General features: G+C 43.0%; 1 pseudogene; it reads right to left on the bottom strand.

The window, feature by feature from the left end:
• Window positions 1-8,812: 8,812 nt before the first annotated feature.
• On the bottom strand, window positions 8,813-9,498 carry LOC119251267 (glyceraldehyde-3-phosphate dehydrogenase-like; annotated as a pseudogene).
• Window positions 9,499-16,569: the final 7,071 nt, after the last annotated feature.

The following is a 16,569-nucleotide window of genomic DNA, read 5'->3' as shown; positions in this document are numbered from 1 at the left end:
CAGAACACTACTCTGCAAGGTTAATGTTCAAGACAGACCAGTGAGGAGCTTCAGTGGGAAGAAATAGCTCAATTTATTGACACCACCTGCACATGAGATAAGTGTGAAGGGGATTATAATAAAGAAACAGAACATCAAATACAGAAGACCGGAGCCCTAAAATATATAACGGGGCTTCCCCGGTGGCGCAGCTGTTGAGCGCTGGGTCGCGAAGCTGCCCGCAGCCTCTGCAGCGCCGGTTGGTTCCCCGGCTGCTCCCCGGCCACCAGAGGAGGGTCCCACATGGCACCCAGACCTCTCCTGCCGCCCGCTGCTCCCCTCAGCAGTGTACTTCGGTCCTTCTGCTTGCTCTGCTCCCCGCACTGGCTCTGGTGAATTCTCTCACCCTCCCACGCTTCTGACTGTACCCAGTGCTTGTATAAATTAAATAAATAAATAAATAAATCTTAAATATATATATATATAATAGGAGGAGACAGAGAGAGACAATGTGGCCCATCAGAACACATTGAGGCCAGACGGACCAACAGGCCACACAAATATTCACCGTAAACTAATCTCAGTAGAACCTAAAACAAAATCAACAGAAGTAACACATAAGACAATGGAAGTAAAACCTAAAGAAAACATAAAAGGATGAGGCCAACAAGTAAAAAAGACAAGATGAAACAAAAACACAAACAAAAATAAACTGGCAATAAACACTTAATCAAATAACCATCTTAAATGCAAGCAGCCAGAATTCACCATTTAAAAGGCACAGGTTGGTTGAGTGGATTTCAAAACCAAGTACAACCTGCAGCTGCTTATAGGAAACCATTTTACGAACAACATTAAGCACAAACTTAAAGGCAGGAAGACAAGTCTACAAGCAAATGATAACCAAGAAAAGTAAGGAATTATGAACAGATCAAAAAGACATGGGGGGGGCGGAGCAACATGGCGGCGAGGAGACGCTGTGAGTAAGATCTCCCATTAAAAAAAGTTAATAGGGAGGAAAAGCGGCAGGTCCCAGTGAGAACTGGGACTCGGAAGATAAACGGACGACTCCAGCAAAATGCCCGAAGAAGAAAGTTGCCATAAAAGAGGACGAGAAGGGAGGGAAGCGCAGAACCCTGCTCCCCTCCCCCGCCCACAGAGGCGGCACTCTCCGACCGGTAGAGAGGAGGAAAACAACAAACCAAAACGCCCAACAAGAAAAACGGACGCAGCAAGTGGGACTGTGAGTGGAAAGGAACTATTTCAGCCACCACACCCCGTGAACGGGAGCTGAGGCGAACCCTGCAGGATCCGCCGCGGAGGTGAGCTCCAGGCGCCATTAAAGAGAGCCCCGCCCCCAGGAGGAGACCAGCACCAGCACACAGCCCCGGCCGCCCGGTAAGCTTTTGCGAAAGCGGCGCTCGGATTGCAGCTGCCCAGGTCCCCGCGCCTGCGACCTAGGCTTGCGGGGAGACGGCGGAGGCCCTCCCTGAGTGAGCAGGAACAAGGAGCCCAGGCAGGGGAGCGGGATTCAAAAGGCGCCATTCCCGCGCCACTGATCTGGGCTACAGCCCGCGTCCTGGAACTGAGGGCTTTGGAACTGAGACCCTGGGCACGAAATTAGGGGCGTGGGTTCCCCACGACGGTGGGGCACAAGGCAGACACAGCACCCCAAAGCCGTTGAGGTGTACCCTACCATCCCCGCTCTGCTCCCTGTCCCACGGGGTGGAAAATCAGCTCCCCAAGGGCTCTAGGAGAGATCTCTGGCGCCACCTAGCGACTTGACCCCAGCACAGGCTACTGAAGGAGCTAGTGGCCAGCTGGGGAGTTAGCCCACACCGGGCCCCTTCCGAACAAGTAGTCTGAGCCCACAGGGAGAGCGAGCACCCACAGCCGGGGCAGACCAGGTGCGCAGAAGAGTGTGCCTGAGACCAGAAGCGCAGGGAGTGTGTCCCACATCACCATTTTAGAACAGGGACATTTCTTCAGTAAAGACTACCTGCAGAAGGCTTCCTCAGGAGCCAGAGGTGAGCGGGGGAAGTTCGCCCATGCCAGACCCCCTCTGGCCTGCAGTCCAAGCCCAGAGGGGAGCAGGAACCCACCGCCGGGGCAGACCAGGCGCACAGGGGAGTGTGTCCCCACATCGGCATTTTAGAACAGGGACCTTTCTCCAGTAAAGGCTGCTTGAAACTGACAGATGACTCCTGGAAGAACCAGAGGGGAACAGAGAAGCCCACCCAAGATGCCGGCCAGTCCCAACAACACAGTGTCCCAACGCATACGGCAAATTAGAAAACAGACAGTAGGGAGGAGAAGAACCACACGCAACCTAGCAACTCTCCAGAGAAAAAGCACACCACAAAAAGAAAGCCAGCCCCCAGATTGCAACGACAATAACTTGGAAGAATTTCTGAGCCTTCCAGAAAGAGAATTTAAAATTGCCGTGATTAAAAAACTGACAGAAGTCATAAAGGAAAACAATGATAAGGGAAAAATAATCAACGATCAGAAGAATGCAATTGAGTCCCTAGAGAGGGAAAACAATGGTCAGAAGAAAGAAATTGAGTCCCTAAAGAGGGAAGTAAAAGAAATGCAGGAGATCAAAGAATTAATGGAAGAACTAAAGAATTCTGGGAAAAGCAATGAAAGCAGAATAGATGAAATGGAAGAACGAATAAGTAATCTTGAAGACACAAATAAAAAGAACCAAAACAGAAAAGGAAAGAGAAGTACGAAGGAAAAAGAACGAAGAAAGACTTCGGGAACTATCTGACTCCATGAGGAAAGGAAATATAAGAGTTATAGGAATACCAGAAGGAGAGGAGAGAGATGTAGGAACAGAGAAAATATTCAAAGAGATAATTGAAGAGAACTTCCCAAATGTGAAGAAGGAGCTGAAAATTGATATACAAGAAGCAAGAAGAACACCAAACTTCCACGACGAAAGAAAAAATACAGCAAGACACATAATAGTAAAGCTCCCAAGAATCCAGGACAAGGAAAAAATAATGAAGCTGGCAAGAGGGAAGAAACAGATAACATTCAAAGGAAAACCAATCAGGCTGACATCAGACTTCTCCGAAGAAACACTACGGGCAAGGAGAGAGTGGAGGGACATAGTCAACAGACTCCAAGAAAACAGATGCCAACCAAGAATACTCTATCCCGCAAAGCTCTCCTTCCTCTTTGAAGAAAGAATATGGACCTTCCCAGACAAACAGAAACTCCGGAATTTCATTGCAACTAAACCCCCACTCCAAAAAATACTACAAGGAGTCCTAAAGCCAGAACCTCAGAGCGACGAATAACAATGAAAGAAGGCAAAAAAAAAAAAAGTTATTAAAAGAATAAATAAATAAAATCAAAGGAAAGACAAACACAATGGCAAATACAGATGTTAACATATCAATATTAACTCTAAATGTAAATGGACTAAACTCTTCAATAAAAAGACACAGAGTTGCAGCCTGGATTAAGAAACAAAACCCAACCTTTTGCTGTCTCCAGGAAACACATTTAGCTACAAAAGATAAAAATAGGCTCAAAGTTAAAGGATGGAAAACAATCCTACAAGCAAATGGACCAAAAAAGAAAGCAGGAACAGCTATACTTATATCAGATAAAACAGATTTCAAACTCAAAAAGATAAAAAGAGACCCCAATGGTCACTACATTATGATCAAGGGGACAATACTTCAAGAAGAAATAACACTCATTAACTTATACTCACCAAACGAAGGAGCACCAAAATATATCAGACAACTGTTGTCCTCTCTGAAAACAGACATCAGAGAAAACACATACGTAGTGGGAGACTTCAACACACCACTATCAACAATGGATAGATCAACAAGACAAAAAATAAGTAAAGAAACCAAAGCTCTAAATAAAGACCTAGAGCAATTGGGCTTAACATACATCTATAGAACACTAAACCCCAAAAAAACGGAGTACACATTTTTCTCAAGCGCACACGGATCAATCTCCAGGATCGATCACATACTGGGGCACAAGACAAACATCAACAGATACACCAAGATTGAAATCATATCAACCATCTTTTCTGACCATGAAGGCATCAAACTAGAAATAAACCATAAAAAGAAGGCAAGGAACTTTCCTACCTCATGGAGATTAAAAACCACACTACTGGAAGACCATTGGACTAATGAGGAGATCAAAGAAGAAATTAAAAAATTTTTTGAATTGAACGACAAGGAGGACACCAATATCCTAAATGTATGGGATGCAGCAAAAGCAGTAATAAGAGGAAAATATATAGCAATAGAAGCTCACATCAAGAAACAAGAAAGTACGCAAAGAAACAACCTAATCTCGAAGCTCAAAGATCTAGAAAAAGAACAACAAAAAACCCGAAAACCAGTAGAAGAAAAGAAATAATAAAAACCAAAGCAGAAATAAATGAAATTGAAACTAAAAAACAATCCAAAAGATCAATGAAACCAAGAGATGGTTCTTTGAAAAAATCAATAAAATAGACAAACCCCTAGCCAGGCTCACAAAGGAAAAAAGGGAGAAAGCACAAATAAACAGGATCATCAATGAAAGAGGAGAAATCACAACGGACACAGCAGAAATCAAAAGAATAATCAGTAACTACTATGAACAGTTATATGGAAACAAGTTTAACAATCTAGAGGAGATGGACAAATTCCTACAACTCTACAATCACCCAAAGCTAGATAAAGAAGAAATAGAACACCTAAACAGACCAATTACAATTAGCAAAATTGAAATGGTAATAAAAAACCTCCCCAAAAACAAAAGCCCAGGACCTGATGGATTTACAAATGAATTCTACCAAACATTCAGAGACGAATTAGTGCCTATCCTTCACAAACTCTTCCAAAAAATTGAGAAGGAAGGGGCAATACCAAACACGTTTTATGAAGCCAACATTACACTAATACCAAAACCGAACAAGGACAACACAAAAAAGGAAAACTACAGGCCAATCTCCCTAATGAACACTGATGCAAAAATCCTCAATAAAATTTTAGCTATCAGAATCCAACAATGTATCCATAAGATAATTCACCACGACCAAGTTGGATTCATTCCAGGGGCACAAGGATGGTTTAACATCCGAAAATCAATCAACGTTATCCAACACATCAACAAAAAGAAATATAAAACCATATGATAATATCAATAGATGCTGAGAAAGCTTTCGACAAAGTGCAACACCCATTCATGATAAAAGCCCTTGAAATTCTTGGGATACAAGGAACATACCTCAACATCATAAAGGCCATCTATGACAAGCCAACAGCCAGTATCATTCTCAATGGTGAAAAGCTGAAAGCAATTCCATTAAGATCTGGAACAAGACAAGGATGTCCACTCTCACCATTGCTTTTCAATATAATACTGGAAGTCCTAGCCAGGGCAATAAGACAAGAGAAAGACATCCAAGGAATCCAAATAGGAAAAGAAGAAGTCAAACTATCACTATTTGCAGACGATATGATGTTATACATAGAGAACCCCAAAAACTCCACAGAAAAGCTAATTCAACTCATCAATCAGTTCAGTAAAGTGGCAGGATACAAAATCAACACGCAAAAGTCAGTAGCCTTCCTATACACAAACAATAAATCTGAAGAAGAAGAAATCAAAAAGACCATCCCTTTGTTATTGAAACAAAAAAAATCAAATATTTGGGAATAAATCTAACAAAAGAGGTAAAGGACCTATACAAAGAAAACTATAAAACACTGTTAAAAGAAATAGAAGAAGACACAAAGAAATGGAGAGACATCCCCTGCTCATGGATTGGAAGAATAAACATTATTAAAATGGCCATCCTTCCAAAAGCAATATACAGATTCAATGCTATTCCAATCAAAATTTCAATGTCATTCTTCAAAGAAATAGAACAATTATTGATGAAATTCATATGGAATCACAAAAAACCCCGAATAGCCAAAGCTCTCCTGAAAAAAAAGAAGGGAATGGAGGCATCAGACTCCCAGACTTCAAACTATACTACAAAGCCATAATCATCAAAACTGCATGGTATTGGAACAAGAACAGACATACAGACCAATGGAATCGAATAGAAAATCCAGAAATAAACCCACAGATTTATGGTCAACTAATCTTTGACAAAGGAGCAAAGAATATGCATTGGAGCAAAGAAAGTTTGTTCAATAAATGGTGCTGGGAAAACTGGGTCGCTATATGCAAAAGAATGAAGCTTGACCACCACCTCACACCATACACAAAAATCAACTCAAAATGGATTAAAGAACTAGACATAAGACCTGAAACCATAAAATATATAGAAGGAAATATAGGCGAAACACTACGTGATTTGCACATCAAAGACATCTTTACAGACACATCACCCAAAGCAGTGATAGTGAAGGCAAAGATAAACAGCTGGGACTACATCAAATTAAAGAGCTTTTGCACAGCAAAAGAGACAATAACAAAAACAAAGAGAAACCCCACCAACTGGGAGAACATTTTTGCACCCAACACTAATGATAAAGGACTGATCACAAAAATCTGCAAAGAGCTGATGAGACTCAACAACAACAAAGAAAATAATCCAGTCAAAAAATGGGCAGAAGAGCTTAAAAGAAACTTCTCTGAAGAGGAAATGCAAATGGCCAACAGGCATATGAAAAAATGTTCAACATCACTTGTCATCAGGGAAATGCAAATCAAAACTACCATGAGATACCATCTTACACCAGTGAGAATGACACATTAAAAAAACTAGCAACAACAAATGTTGGTGAGGGTGTGGAGAAAAAGGAACTCTTCTGCACTGTTGGTGGGAGTGCAAACTGGTCCAACCACTGTGGAAAGCTGTGTGGAGATTTCTGGACCTACTAAACATAGAGCTTCCATATGATCCAGCAATTCCACTCCTAGGTATTTACCCAAAGGACACAGAAACATCAATTCCAAAGAACACCTGCACCCCTATGTTTATAGCAGCACTGTTTACAATAGCTAAGCTTTGGAAACAACCCAAATGCCCAAAAATAGATGACTGGATCAAGAAGATGTGGTACATATATACCATGGAATATTACTCAGCATTCAAAAAAGATAAACACATGCAATTTGCTGCAACATGGATGGCGCTGGAAGGGATCATGCTCAGCGAAATAAGCCAAAAAGAAAAAGAAAAATACCGGATGGTCTCACTCATAGCAGGAATCTAGAAAACTTAAATAAGGGACCAGGAAAATGAATAACTATAAGAAAGTGAAAATCAAAATCAACAAAAAACTATGAACCAGAGACACTTTTAGGGGGGCGGGGGCGGGAGAGGAGGGATTGGGGTCAGAATGGGGGGCTGCAATTGTATGGGGAATATAACAATAAAATTTATAAAAAAAAAAAAAAAGACATAAAAAAAAACAACAGCCCTAAATGAGGAGCTCGACCTAATAGGCTAAATGGACATCTATAGAACACATCACCCAAAGACAGCTGTGTGCACATTTGTTTTCAAGTGCACTTGGCACATTTTCAATAATAGACAATATTCTGGGATGCAAATCTATTGTCAACAAATGACAAAGGTGGGATTTGGACCAAGTACTCTTTTGGACGATAGGCCAAAAAGCTAGGAAGCAACCACAAAAAAAAGGAGAAACTATAAATACCCAGAGACTAAGCAATATGCTGCTTAGTAGTTATTGGATAAAAGCAGAACTTAAAACAGAAATCAGTAATACCTTGAGATTAATGAAAATGAGGATATGACCTACCAGATACTAAAGGTGCAGCAAAAACTGCTTGAAAAGGGAGGATAATTGCAATACAGACCCACATTAATAAGCAGAAAAATCCCAAAATCAAACTTAATGCAAAAGATATAAAGCAACTTCAAAAAAGGAATAAACAAGACCCAAAGTTATTAGAAAGAAGGAAATAGTAAAAATAAGAGCAGATATAAACTAAATAAAGATCAAAAAGGCTATACAAAAACCAATAAAACTAAGAGTTGGTTCTTCCATAGAAAAACAAAAGAAGAAAAATCTCTACCTAGGATAAAAAGAAGTGTAAAAACATTAATAAACAGGATGGGAGAGGTGAAATTACCACAGATAGCACAGAAATATAAAGGATTATAAGAGATCACAATTAACAAGCATATGCCAAAATTTTTTTGATAACAGAATAAATGGACACATTTCTAGATCAATATAGTTTGCCAAGATTAATTAAGGAATAAACAGATGATTTAAATAAACTTAAGCATGTGAAATTGAAACCAAAATTTTACAAAAGTTCCCAAAATCAAAAGTCCCAGGTCAGACAGCATTGTTGATAGTCTGGGGATTTTCTCGTATATAAAAAAGTTGTTTTTGTTCTGTTGTTTTTTTTTTCTTATTCTCTTCTTATCTTTAACTTCGACAATTTCACTATCTTGTGTCTTGGTGTGGGACTCTTTGGAAATCTCTTAGCTTCCTGGTTCTACATGTCTTTATCTTTTCCCAGGTCAGGAGGTTTTCATTTGTATAAATAAGCTTTCTTCCCCTCTCTCTCCCTCTCTTCTTCTGAGGCCCTTATAATGTGACTATTGTCCACATGATGGAGTCCATAAGTCCCTTAATTTTCTTTCATTGTTTTTTAATCTCTTTTCTTTTTCCTGGGTACATTGTAGTTTTTGGATGATACATGACAAGGCAGAGTGCCCTACACCCTTTCCCTTCTCCAGGGGGTCTGGGATGGAGCAGTGATAAGTTAAGAGGTTCTCAGTGTGTGTGTGGGGGACAGGACTCCCCAGTAGCTGAGGGCCTCTCTCGTCCTCTTATGCTGTAGCTGGGGCTGATGGTCACGGGACTCATTCCTTGGAGGCCATGTGAACCAGGAGGTCCACCACCCTGTTGCTATAGACAAATTCATTGTTATACCAGGAAACGAGTCTGACAAAGTGGCCATTGAGGCCAGCACCGGCCCCGGCATCAAAGGTGGAGGAGTGGGTGACACTGTTAACATTGCTTGAACCACCTGGTCCTCAGTGTAGCCCAGAATACCTTTGGGGGGGCTCTGAGATGTCTGCTTCACCACTTTCTTGATGTCATCATATACGGCAGCTTTCTCCAGCTGTAGGTTTGATCCCCAACAAACATGTTGGGGGTGGGAACACGGAAGGTCCTGCCAGTCAGTTTCCTGTTCTACTCATAGATGACCTTGCCCACAGGCTTTGTGGCACCAGTAGAGTCAGGGATGATGTTCTGGGGCATTTAACCATCACATCACAGCTTCCCAGAAGGGCCATCCACAGTTTTATGGGTGGCAGTGGTGACATGGACCATGGTCATGTGTCCTTCCAAGATACCAAAGTTGTGGGTGACCTTGGTTGGGGGGCCAGCAGCTGGTGGGGCTGAAGGCATTCCTGACAATCTTGAGGGAGGTGCTGTACTTCTCATGGTTCCCGCCCATCACAAACATGGGGGCATCAGCGAAAGGGGCAGAGATGATCCTTTTGGCCTCACCCTTTAGGTGAGCCCTGGCCTTCTCCAGGCATCATGCAACCATTCCAGGCTGGGCAGGTTTGCTGTTGATTTGGACAAATGGAAGAAGAACCTTGGGACCTTAGGTATGTCTGACATACCTTTTATGCGGAAACAGGGGACCAAATACGCAGGCAAGCACGGAGGGAGAGACAGAAAGACCAAATACAAACTGAGCCTCTTAGCCTCCTTTTTACTGTTACATGCGCGTAGTCACATAACTGACACATTATTGCAATAAGACCTAGCTGTTGTTCCCAAGATGTGGGGTGGGGTGGGGTGGAAAGAGCCTGAGTTCAGGTTCCTTACACCCGGGTAGTGAAGACAGCAGTGGAATCTATAACATATTAATCACAAGTATCACCCATTTGATGTCGGAAGGATGGCACTCTGGAAGTAGAGATGGGCTTTCTGCTGATGACAAGTCTAGGTCAGGCATGCACAGGGTAGATTTACTGTCAATTTGAGCAGATGGATAAAGACAGCCCTACTGTTCTGGAGGCTTTAATGCTCTCAGGGAATCAGGTACACGGGCACATCAGGCAGGGAGGATGGCATGCCAGGAGGCAGGTGTGGACTAGGCTGGGATCCAGGAGGCAGGCATCTTCCCAGAGTGAATTTCATGCACTTTCTCTCTCCTCTCTCTCTGGAATTCTCAGTCTCCTGTAGTCTCATGGTCTTGTAACCGAAAGAACAGATTCGGGCTACCTGTCACCACCGAATGCCAATAGAGTAAAGACAGGGATTGAATCTTTAAAGTGTGCTTTAATCAGACAGCTGACAATGTAGAAGATGTAGGGTTAACACCCTAAAGAAACTGCCTTCACTGCCAGGAGATTGTGATGTCCCCAGAGCTCCTTATTGCCCTCCTGGACACCTGGCCTCAGGCTTGTTCCCCTGTGCTAAGGCTGGAAAATTAGTTAGCGCTGGAAAATTCAGTTAGCGCTGCTCCCCTCATCCTCCAGACATGTCCTTGGGCTGGAAAATTAACTCAGAGCAGGCGGGCCATAAACAATATGTGTGTGCACATTTCCTACTCTACTAGCTAAGTGTCTCACCCATCTTCTCCCCATCCCTAGCCCCTATCAGTCTTGCCTCAGAGTGATCCTCTCACAAGGCTGCTGCTGTGCTTCCACTGATTTTATCCCCCTCCTCTAGACCCACATGTGCATGCCCAGTGCTCTCATTAAGGTCACAGTGATCGACCCAGCAGACAGTTTCCCTGTCCTCTTCCACACACTCTGGGTCAACCTTCTCACAACACTGACCACCTGCTAACATGAACACTTTCCTTACTATTGTAAGGAAAATGAGTAGATCAGGCTATATTTGAGGTTTCACACAACAGACAGCCTATATCCTGAAAGGCTGTTTTCTACCACTTGAACATCTAGCAAGAAACAGATGGGCCTTGCGACACAGGGCAGCAAGGGGCACTAAAACTGGCCAAGGACACTGCTCAAATAGTTTACTGGTCGCCATCTGAGTTCTTCACCCATGTGTACAATTGCAAGACTACTCAGGTTCAAAGAACAACAATAATGGGATTTATTTGACAAGTCAGGAAAAAACAGAGTTACTGAGGCCAAAAACGGCCATTTATCGCACCCAAAGCAGTGTCCAGTGTTTTAAAGTACTAAATGCAAATGCTCCCAAGATGGTGCCTTCCTGCCACTGAGAAGGAGAGCTCCTATCTTGAACAAAAGTCCATGCTCTGAAGATGGTGTTTTCCTGGAGCACGTGCCAGCCAGACTGTTGGCCAACTCATGTAGCCAGCAGAAGATACAACAGGAAATGCTCACCTGAGCTGCTGAGATGCCCCAGCACGGCACCAGCCAACTGACAATCAAAGCAGCAGCTGCAGCAGCCAAACAACCTGACAAATGGCCACACTCACAGCTCAGTGAGGCGCCTGGCTGCAGGCCTTGGCTTCCCTGCCAGACTGGAATAGCAGCAAAACTGGGAGCAGTTTCAGTCACTCGGTTTCCTACAAAGCCTCTGAATTTTTCTTCTCTGAGGTTGGCTGCTGAAAGCCTCTCCACATCCTTCAGAGGCCCACAATAGCCTTCTGGGAGATGGGCATGGTGGGAACAGAAATCCCTGACCCCAGAATTGCTGAAGATCTGAAAATGCTGAAATCCAAAAGCTGAATAATCGGGGGCTACTTCTGCAGTCCCTTATATTTCTTATCAGAATCCCCACTCCCACAGATACTTTGTTTGCATTTTTCCTGGGGCACTCCATCCTGACCAGCACCCCCACTCCAGGAGGTGTGAGTTATTATCTAGTGTCATTTCCCTTCAGCCTGGAAGAGTTCCTTGAAAATTCCCCAAGACAGGCTTGCTAGCAATGAATGCTCTGCTTTTAATTCTCCAAAGTGTTTTTACTTTGTCTTCTTTCTCCACATTTTTATTTAAGGACTTTGTGTGAAATAAAATTCAGCAATTTTACATGGACGGTTAGAGGAATATCAATCATTAAGGATCATGGAACCCCTCCCATAATGAGCACACAGCACAGCCTCCTCATCCTAAAATGTTTCCTTTTGTGCCTTTATATTTCAGCCTCTCTTCCTACCACTGCCCAGGAAACTATGGTCTCCTTCTGGTCTGTAATTGTGAACTTTCTATTTCTATTTTGTAATCCTTTTTCCCCTGCTGTTATTGATAGAACCACTCCAATAGCCTTATGATTTCTATCTTCAGAGCATATCTGTTTCCATCAGTTTTAAGTATCTTTATATTTATAGCTCAGCTCTTGTAAGCAGTATATAATCAGGGTTTTTCTCAAACTATTTTGATAAATTCTGTCTTTTTTTTTTTTCAATTAAAGAATCATTATTGGGGGCCCTCCCAGGTGGTGCAAGGGATTAAGACACAACCCATGAAGCGATTTGCAGCCACTGCAGCATGAGTCTGATTCCCGGCCAGGGAGGTAACCCACATGGCGCAGCAGACCTCTCCTGACTCACCTGCTGCTCCCCTCAGCAGTGTGTTTCAGTCAATCTGCATTTTCTGCTCCTTGCTCTGTCTCTGGTGAATCCTCTCATACCCCACTCTCTGGCCTGTACCCCAGTTCTTGTATGCGTAAATAAATCTTTAAAAAAAATCATAATTGGAGTAGGTCCATCAACATGGTGGCGAAGAAATTCTAGGAGTAAGTTCTCCCATAAAAACAATTAATAGGAGAAAAAGAGGCAGGTCCCTGGGAGAACCGGGACAGGTAAGATAAACTGGCAATGCTGGCAAACTGCCATATGAGGAAAATTGCTACAGCAGAGGACAAGAGCGGAAAGCAGGAGAACCCTGCGTCCCTCCCCCACCCACGAAGTTAGCTCACTCTGACCTACAAAGAGGAGAAAAAAACAAGAACTAGAGATCAAGCAGGACAGAAAGCAGAAAAGAGCTACTGCAGGCACCTCACCCCGTGACTATGAACTGTGGGGAACCATGAGGGAATCGCCACAGAGGTGAGCAAATGGCACCGGGTAATTGAAAACTCTGCGCCATTAGAGGAAGATAAGGACTCATTGGAAAGACTCCCTGCAAATAGTCAAAGGCCAGCCAGTAAAATTGCATGTGCTCAAAAAGCACATGGGCATCGCAGATGCCCAGGTCCCCGTGCCTGCAACCTAGGATTGTGGGAGCCATGGGAGCCATCACTGCAGTGAATGACCCTCGCTGGGTAATCAGAAACCAGGCTCCCAGGCACAGGATCAGGGTGCAAAAGGCACCATATCTGCTACACTGAACTGGGCTACAACTAGTGACCCTGATCTGAGGTCTTTGGAACTGAGAACCTGGGCGTGAAATTCGGGGCATGGGATCCCCGCAGCAGTGGGGCAAAGGGCAGACACAGCACCGCACCCCCGCCATTCTACCCCCACTCTGTTCCCCAGAGACCTACACAAAAAAAGAACATTTCTGGAAGGATACTAGGAAAGATCTCTGGCGCCACCTAGTGATCACAACAAAATCACTAAATACCTGATAGTTGGAAGCCAGGGATCCCAGAACCACCTCTGGCTCTGAGAAGGGGTTGGCCATGCAAATGGAGATGAGAAGGGAAATGGCATAGAGCAAGACATTGAAGATCCCATGTGACAGCCTGCATTCTGGAACAGAGAGCTAGGCATCGCATCTGGGGAATGGGACACAGCCCTGGTGATCCCAGAGCCCTAGAACTGAGAACTAGAACGCAGAATTCAGGGCACGGGACCCACACAGCTGTGGGCACAGCATCGGGTGAGCATGGGCAGACACAGCACCAAGCAAGAGCAATAGCCCCTGTGTTGAGGTACTCCCCTCTGCACCCTCCTTTCCCAGAGAAATACTGGGAAAAAGCACAGGTCAGAACTTTCAGGTCTCTGTCACCACCTAGTGATCAGAACAAAATCACCAACTAGCTGATAGTTGAAAGGCAGGGAGGGACACCTTGCTGGCGTCCCTGTTGCAAATAAGTAAATACAGAGGGAGGGATCTGCAAGAGAGAGTGCCCAGCAACACAGCCACAGCATCAACACCCTGGTGGAGTTTTGGCCTAAGGGTAGACTCAGTCTGGTAAATAGTTTCTAATACCCCTGAAGGAGCACCCCCAAAGAGATGCCCACCAGCACCAGTGGCATAACATCCCAATGCATAGAGCTAATTAGAAAGCAAGGGCCTCCCCGGTAGCGCAGCGGTTGAGCGCTGGGTTGCGAAGCTGCCTGCAGCCTCTGCAATGCCGGTTCGATCCCCGGCTGCTCCCCGGCAACCAGAGGAGGGTCCCACATGGCGCGCAGACCTCTCCTGCTGCCCGCTGCTCCCCTCAGCAGTGTACTTCGGTCCTTCTGCCTGCTCTGCTCCCCGCTCTGGCTCTGGTGAATTCTCTCACCCTCCCACGCTTCTGACTGTACCCAGTGCATGTATAAAACAAACAAACAAACAAACAAACAAACAAACAAATAAATAAACAAACATGCCTCTATTAAAGGAAAGGAAGGAAGGAAGGAAGGAAGGAAGGAAGGAAGGAAGGAAGGAAGGAAGGGAAGGAGGGAAGGAGGGAAGGAGGGAAGGAAGGAAGGAAGGAAGGAAGGGAAGGGAGGGAAGGAAGGGAAGGAGGGAAGGAAGGAAGGAAGGAAGGAAAGAAGGAAGGGAAAAAAAAAACAGCAGGGAGAGGAAAATATAAATAACCAAGCAAGCTTGCAGGGTAAGGACCCACCACAAAAAGCAAAACAGTCACCAGATCTGAACAATGACATGGAAGAACTTCTTTACCTGTCAGATAGAGAATTAATAAAAATCATTATTAAAAGGCATAAAGAAAATGAAAAAGAAAAAAAAGACATGAGACAAATAATCAATGAACTGAAAAATGAAAATGAGACCTTAAGAGAGGAAATAAAAGAAACTCAAGAGATTAAAAGATTACTGGAGGCAAAAAAAATCTGGGAAAAGCAATGAAAAAAGAATTGATGAAATGGAAGAATGGATCAGTACTCTCGAAGATACAGAAATAAAAATAACGAAGAGAGATAAGAGAGAGAAGTACAAAGCAAAAGGACACTTTTCAGCAATTATCAGACTCCATGAAGAAAGGAAATATGAGTTATAGGCATTTCAGAAGGCGAGGAGAGAGACAAAGGAACTGAGAAATTGTTCAAGGAGATAATTGAAGAAAACTTCCCAAGCATGAAAAAGGAGATGAATATAGACATACAAGAAGTGAGAAGAATACCCAATTACCACAATGAAAAGAAAACTATAGCAAGACACATAATAGTAAGGCTTGCAAGAATCCAGGACAAGGAAAATATAATGAAACTAGCAAGGGGGAAGAAACAGATAACTAATAAGGGAAAACCAATCAGGTTGAATCAGAATCCTCCAAAAAAACACTACAGGCAAGAAGAGAATAGAGTAACATATTCAACAAACTTCAAGACAGCAAATGCCAACCAAGAATACTTGACCCTGTAAAGCTCTCCTTCCTCTATGAAGAAAAAATATGGACTTTCTCAGACAAGTGGAAACTCCAGAAATTTATTACAACTAAGCCCCACTCCAAAAAATTCTACAGAGGTCCTAAAACCAAAACCAACAGAGAATGAATAAGAAGAACAGACTAAAGCAAGGAACAAAATCACAAAAAGACAAACAAAATGGCAAATACAGATGCCAACATATCAATATTAACTCTAAATGTAAATGGACTAAACTCGTCACTGAAAAGACACAGAGTAGCAGGCTGGATTAAAAAACAAACATCCAACCTTCTACTGTCTCAAAGAAACATATTAACTACAAAAGAAAAACATAGACTGAAAGCAAAAGGTTGGAAAACCTACAAGCAAATGAATCAAAAAAGAAGGCAGGAACAACTATAATTATATCAGATGAAATAGACTTCAAACTAAAAAAGGTAAAAAGAGGCATAGACAGACACTACATTATGATCAAGGGGACAATACATCAGGAAGATGTAACACTCATCATCAAATGAAGGGCACCAAAATATATTAGACAATTATTCAGACAAATATGTCTGAAAACAGACATTAAAGAAAATGCATATAAAATAGGAGACTTCAACACCAAACTCTCACCAATGGATAGATCGATGAATCAAAAAACAAACAGACACTAGAGCCCTAAAAAAGACATAGACCTCATGGGCTTAACAGACATCTATAGGACACTGCACCCAAAAATATCTGAGTACACATTTTTCTCAAGGGTACATGGATCATTCTCCAGAATCGATCACATTATGGGCCACAAGACAAATATCAACAGACACATGAAGATCAAAATCATCCCAACTATCTTCTGTAATCACAAAGGCATCAAACTAGAAATAAATCATGAAAAGAAAACAAGGAACCCTCCCACTTCATGGAGATTGAAACCCACACTACTGGAAGACCACTGGACTCATGAGGAGATCAAAGAAAAAATTGAAAAATACTTTGAGTTGAATGAAAACAAGGACACCAATTTCCAGAATGTCTGGGATGCAGCAAAAGCAGTAATAAGAGGAAAATACATAGCAATACAGACTCACATCAAGAAACAAGAAAGAGCTCAAAGAAACAACCTAATCTCAC

Source organism: Talpa occidentalis, unplaced genomic scaffold, assembly GCF_014898055.3.
Source record: "Talpa occidentalis isolate TD23 unplaced genomic scaffold, MPIMG_talOcc4v2.1 talOcc4.2, whole genome shotgun sequence".
NCBI lineage: Eukaryota > Metazoa > Chordata > Mammalia > Eulipotyphla > Talpidae > Talpa > Talpa occidentalis.
The sequence above is the reverse complement of the archived record's forward strand: the minus strand, read 5'-3'. Positions and strand labels throughout refer to the sequence as shown.